The following is a 6,852-nucleotide window of genomic DNA, read 5'->3' as shown; positions in this document are numbered from 1 at the left end:
GGATAGTGTTTTTGTTGAAACATTTCTTAATGCACTTTTCATATAATTGAGTACAATTCTTCGATGTGCCAATAGAAAAAGAAGAAGAGACACTTATAACATGTTCACACATAAAATTCCAAACTTTCAGATATGATGCCTTATGGACAACAAAACGTGTATCATTTTGCACCTTATAAAACTTTTATATGGATAGTCCACCATCATACCATATTATATAACTATTGTCTAGGAGCATGCCTTTGGTTCATTTATGACATGTGTCAATACAAAGTGCACATTATCAATACATAGTTGTTGACAAGAAACAAATTATACCATTCTCTTAGCACACATCATTACCTGGTGTGTAAAAAGTGCTCAAACTTGAGGTGAACAAAAATGTTGGGAATCTTCATGATTTGCTATAAGAATTGGTATGTCTAGCACCTGCTTTTTCTATTGCCTCCAAACATATTTTCTGAATAACAAACATGTAATATTGAGATTTACATGAAGGCTTATTAACATTTGGTAACAAATATTTTGGTGTATATGAGTGAGAAAAGATGCAATGTGTGTTTACACATACGTGGAACATATTGGCACCGCACGTCCATGTACCCACAAACCTCCATTTGGGCTATTCCACGTGCTCTGGAATGGTTATAGGTCCTAATACTTGTAGAGCCCCTCTGGCAATTAGTTTGCCTTTATTATATTTATGTCTCTTTAAAGACCCTATTGACAACTCCCTCTTATACACCCATGTGCATGTGTCTATGCCTCCACTTGTCTCTCGCCTCATCTTTTCATTCCTTTTTTGTATACTTCTTCCAATCTCTATCAATCTCTTGCTTGTGACAAAGATTCCTTGTTATTGGTGTCATCATATACATACATTTCATTCTCATGCTTATCCTCTCACCTCATCTTTTCATCTATAAAAATTTGTGTACCTATGTACAATAACTATAAAGCGCTTTCTTGAACATGAGCATTGATTATAATGTAGTCTCTTAAACTATTGATCCTCTTGAAAAGAAATAATGAGGGGTTGTGGGATGACCGAATAAATCACATCGCTAATGCCATGATGAAAGAGGAAAGCTCAAGTCATGTATTAGGTCATATGTCTTTCAAGGCAATTAACTAGGGCACTTTTGCATGTTTAAACCTCACGTGATGTATTACATCATGTCATGGGCCTCCACAATGAATTTAGGCAATAGTTTTTTATGTGTTAGAAACCTTGCATGCTTGAATATCCCATGCATGCAACACATAGGTGAATACGACAACAAAGTATGTATATGTGCCATAATAGTAATAATAATTTATAGGCACACAACGTATATAAGATTAGGATTGTTTTCTCTATAAAAGCCCTTTGCTAACTTTGATTACCTATCGGTAATCCAAATGTTTGACATATATATATTTATGTTGAAATGAACTAGTTGAGACAAAGACTCGTGGCATGATACGAGTGACTCATAGACAAGATGCCAAGGAACTAGCTTTTAGTGTGGAAACTCACTTGGGTTCTCTTATGGAGCGTAGAGGATGAACCATAAATATATAGGAGTCATAATTAACAATTAGCAACTATTAGAGTTATGCCCTAATGTAAGCATATGATAAGGATAAAAGATAGATAGATAGAAAGGAGAGAGAGAAAGAAGGGTGCCGATCCACTCGACCACCCTTGAGCGAAGGGATTGAGATGGACTCGTGCCCTCGATCGATGTCCCATACCACCGCCGTGGCGTCGAGTCGTACCTGGTGCTGGTGCGCTCGCTACAAGAGTTGATCCACCACGAAACAGAGTCTTGACATAGTCAAGATATGATGAAATGAGGGTGGCTAGGCCTCATATTTATAACGATATCCAAGGCCCCCATGCAAGTTCACACTTGACCTAACGGGTTGTCTCAATCCCGAGGATTAAAAGTAATCCTCTCCTTCTTTACACTCTCATTTAACCCTCACACTTATCCACATGTATAGAATAATACGGTAAATTCTCACCACAGGATGGTCATGCCTATAACAACAACACCGAACCGAACCGCGAAACCGCAACTTAACGACTTAAACGGTTCGGTTGTCGCAAAAACTTGACAAAACTAAGGAATGATCGAACTTCTCGAATATTCCGAAGAGTCGGCCAAAGTTTGATTTTCTTGATGCGAGAAGGATCAATTTCAACTCCTCGTTCAGTTATGAGATGTCCAAGATAAGTAATTGATTTCTTGAAGAACTCGCATTTTGAGATCTTCGCGTAGAAGTGCTTGTCGCGCAATGTTTGTAAAACAAAGCAGACATGTTTAGCATGTTCTTCTAATGTACGACTATAAACTAAAATATCATCCAAGAAAATAATGACAAATTTTCCAAGTTGTTCTCGGAAAATGTCATTCATTTCTTGTTGAAATGTGGCCGGAGCATTGGTCAAACCAAAAGGCATAACCAAAAACTCATAATGGCCATAGCGTGTACAAAATGCCATTTTCGGAACATCGTCCTCACTTATACGAATTTGATGGTAGCCCGTACGAAGATCAAGTTTCGTAAAATATTGAGCTCCTTGGAGACGGTCAATTAGATCGTCAGCCCAGGGCAATGGATATGAATTCTTGATCTCACTTTATTCAGGCATCGGTAATTAATACACATACGCCATGTGCCCTCTTTCTTTTTTACTTAGAGAACAGGTGCACCCCATGGAGATTTACTATAACGTATATATAACCCATTCGTAAATAGTCCTTGAGTTGCTTAGATACCTCATCCTCTTCAGATCGACTTAAACAATAAGGAGGTATACTTATTGGTGCAATGATAGGTACAATATCTATACGATGGTCTATATTACGTTTAGGAGGTAACCCATGTGGTAGTTCACTCGGAAAAACATCACGAAAATCATTTAAGATTTTATCAAGTTGTTCAAAATATGTTAATTGAACCGAGATATTATCGATATTGTAAACATGAATGTCTGGATCAAGTACACAATAAAATAGAGTAGAACAAGACAACTTGGATATTGATGGAGAGGAAACAATCGAGAGGGATTTTTTTTTACACATTGAATAAAATGAGTACAATCGTTCAGTACAAAAGTTATTGAATGATGAACCCAATCAATAGATTAAGAGTTTTTATTATAGAACCAGGGATAATCCATTATTACATCAGTCCAGTACAAAGATTCATTACATGGAAGTCTACTTCCTCTATATAAGTATCAATAGAAATTCCTAATGAATGAATCGCCTCGTTGATGTATTGTACTCTTCCATTAGTCAAGTGCACCATATAGGTGTGATCACTAACGGTGGGTTGGATTCCCCATATCTGAACCAAACAATCATTCACAAAGTTGTGTGAGCTTCCCGAATCAAACAAAAATTGTACAGGAGATCCATTGATATACCCGTTTACACGTAGTAAATCATTGGGACCCAATACATAGTGAGGGAAAGAACATTGACAATTACTTAAATGATGTGTATAGACGTGAAGGACATTAGGAATCTGACCTTTATGGTCTGCAGCTTTAGCTTTGCTGTTGTGCTCTTTCCATTGGAGCTTTCAACATTGCTCTTTTGTATGACCCTTCTTTTTGCTGAATACGCAAAAAGGATATTGTCACTTAAAATCGTGATCCTTGAATTCGTTGGGTGTCTTGCGTTTCCCAGCGAATTGCGACTGCTTAGTCCCGAGCGCTTCGTTGGGTTTGTTATGGTACTTCTTCGAAGTGCATTGATAGCAAAGAACTATTTCAACGGCCTCTTCGAAGGATTTTGGATCCTTATCGTGCACTATCCCATGATAGTCCGAATTGGGGATGCTATTAACAAAACAAGCTATTAACAAATTGTCCCCTTCTAGACCCGATTTTTGGATTTGGGTTCTAGCATGGTGGACATAGTCTTCTAGCGAGGAAAACTTCTTGCTAGAGAGGTTCATTAAAGCTTGTGCTGCCTCGGTTCGAGAGGGAGGTTGCAAAAATTGGCCCTTAAAAACTGTGACAAAACTTGTCCAGGTATCGGGCAATTTCCCCAAAGTTCTGAGCCCATGCCATCAAGCGGCGGCCTTACCCCGTAGTTCTTGGCCGACATATGCAATCTTCACACTATCTGGTGTGGGATAGAGCTCAAAATGAGACTCCCATCGGCCCAACCATGTGCAGATTGCTTCTTCGGTTCTTTCCATTTTTTCTCCCATAAATGGCTTTACGACAAATGATGGTTCACCCTGACGCTCATCGGGTTTATTAGTGTCACGTTGTAAACTAATGACACGTGCCTCGAGAGCACTTTGAGATTGCCGAAGTTCGGACATCTGATGAGCGGTTGAACGAAGGAAATTTTGTATTTGTAAGAAATACGACTCAATGGAGATTGCTCCAGGAGGATTTCCTTGAGTTCCTTTCGCTTGAGTGGATGACATTAGGTCGTTATTCTGAGCCATTGAATGATTAATTCTGGCAAAGAAATAGGATAAGGCTAGACAAATAGTCATAACATCAAGTCGTGATGTAAAGATATCATGGGCCAACATTAATGGATATCACGATCTCACGTCAATACCCCTCTAGACATATGAGATGAGGTTCAAGATAAGGTTCAAGACAACTGTGTACTCTGTGTTTACACACACGCTTCCGCACAACGTATTCTTTTACAGTAATCCTTCCCTTCTTTACACTCTCGTTTAACCCTCACACTTTATCCATCTATATAGAATACAACGGTACAATCTTACCACAATATATTATATGATCATGCTCGTAACAAGGGGTTGTGAAAATAACAAAAACCTGAGAGCATTTGTGAATCTTATGATTATTATTTTGTAGTTTTTTCCAAGACACCAAAGTGAGTAGAATTATGTAAGCTATTTGAAGTACACCAATTACACTGGCACTAATCATAATGTGAAATATGGTAAGTAGATTATAAGCTTATGTAATGTTGTCACTTATTATTATGAAGCTCAATGATAATCCTATTGTTGACCCTATATTTCTCTTGATGTAATTAGGTCATACTATAAGTGACATGAGCATTAACATATATCCTAATTAAAGATGCATGTTCATTAATTACATTTGTCCAATGACTAATTGGTCTTGTGCCTAAATTCTAAATGTTGGAGATTGTTGGCATAAAATGCCGACTCCTTCCAATTTGTATCTTAGTGTGAACTCGTCCAAAAGAATTAGGGCTTAGTATATAAGCAATAACCTAACGGTGTAAAAGAGAGAGAACTTCTTGATAATATTGTATAGCGATCTCTAAGTGAGAGTGAGAATGAGAAAGAACGTAATATATCAAAGCTTCAATTAAAGCTTAGAATGTGTCCATTCTTTGTTTATTCTCTTGCCTTCCTTCTGTGTTTTTTGCTGAACACTACGACAGATCTTCATACATACGTTTCCACACATATTTGATCAACAATTGGTATTAGAGTGATCTGTGGCAACAAACAACATAAAAAGCTGAAAGGAAAAAGACCAGGTCAGTAAAATCTCACTCTCAAAGAAGAACATGACTTCAACATCCGGAACAGGAGTCGAAATAAGAAAATTCGTTGGAAAAAACTTTGCCCTATGGAAGGAGATGATGCAAGATGTGTTGATCATTAGAAGACAAGTAGAAGCCATTCGACAAAGTGAAAAATCTCCCTCGATGATAGCCGAAGAGTGCAGATATACAGACGAAATCGCATGCTCCACCATTCGAATGCATCTGGCCGAAAATGTCTACTTCAGCATGGCAAAAGAGACGACAACATTCTCATTGTGGGAGAAGCTACAAGCCGTGTATGAGAAAAAATCCTCGTCTTCAAAACTGATTTTGATCAAACAACTATTCAACATGAAGATGAGAGAGACCGATCCGGCTACCTCCCACATCAACACCTTCAACAGGGTCTTGTCAGAACTCTCCTCACAAGGGATCAAATTCGAAGAAGAAGTCAAAGCTCTTGCCCTCCCATCGAGCTTGCCGGCAAGTTGGGAGGTATTCTGCACGACGTACGCCAATAACCGACAAATCCTAAATCTGGATGAGATGATTGGCCAAGTCCTCACCAAGGACATTCGGCGAATATCGATGGGACACACCATCGACGAATCGGCAGAAGCCCACCACTTACCAAGCCGGTTGACCGATTGAGTTAATCAAGAGAACAAGCCAATAGAGTCGGTCAACACCATAGTCGATCGAAAACGAGGGGAGACCGATACAGTCGAAGTCGAGAACGGGCCAATCAGGTGAATTCTGCACAAATTGCAGAAAAGCTGGCCACATTGTTTCCGACTGCTGGTCGATCAAGAGGAAAGAGAGTGGTCGGCGATCCGAGCGGAATCGAGGAAGACCCAACTCGAACCACTCTCCAGTCAGCAACCAAATCAACATTGCCGACACCCGATTAGGAGAAATTCTCTCCTTAGAGGATTCAATGATCGAAGAAGTCCTCTACAATGCACAAGATGCACACACGTGGCTACTGGACTCCGGTGTAACATTCCACGTGACCCCAAACAACGAATGGTTTTCAAACTATTCGGCTGGTGCCAGTGGCATAGTCCGACTAGGCAATGGGGAGGAGTGCAGAATAGTAGGAGTTGGAGAACTACCAATTCAACTATCAAATGGCAACACAATAATCCTGCACCAAGTTCGACACTTTCTCGATTTGAAAAGGAGTTTGGTTTCCATTGGCATGCTAGTCGAAGACGGATACCGAATGACTCTAAGTGAGGCGGTATGGATGATCAGCCGGGAAAATCTCAGAATTGGGAGTGGACACAAGTACAACAACCTGTACCCATTGATGGCGATCAATCCAGAAGGG

This window comes from Azolla caroliniana, unplaced genomic scaffold, assembly GCF_043228905.1.
Source record: "Azolla caroliniana isolate FFs.n. ecotype wild unplaced genomic scaffold, voAzoCaro1.0.p SCAF_12, whole genome shotgun sequence".
Classification (NCBI taxonomy): domain Eukaryota; kingdom Viridiplantae; phylum Streptophyta; class Polypodiopsida; order Salviniales; family Salviniaceae; genus Azolla; species Azolla caroliniana.
This window is presented reverse-complemented; position numbering follows the sequence as displayed.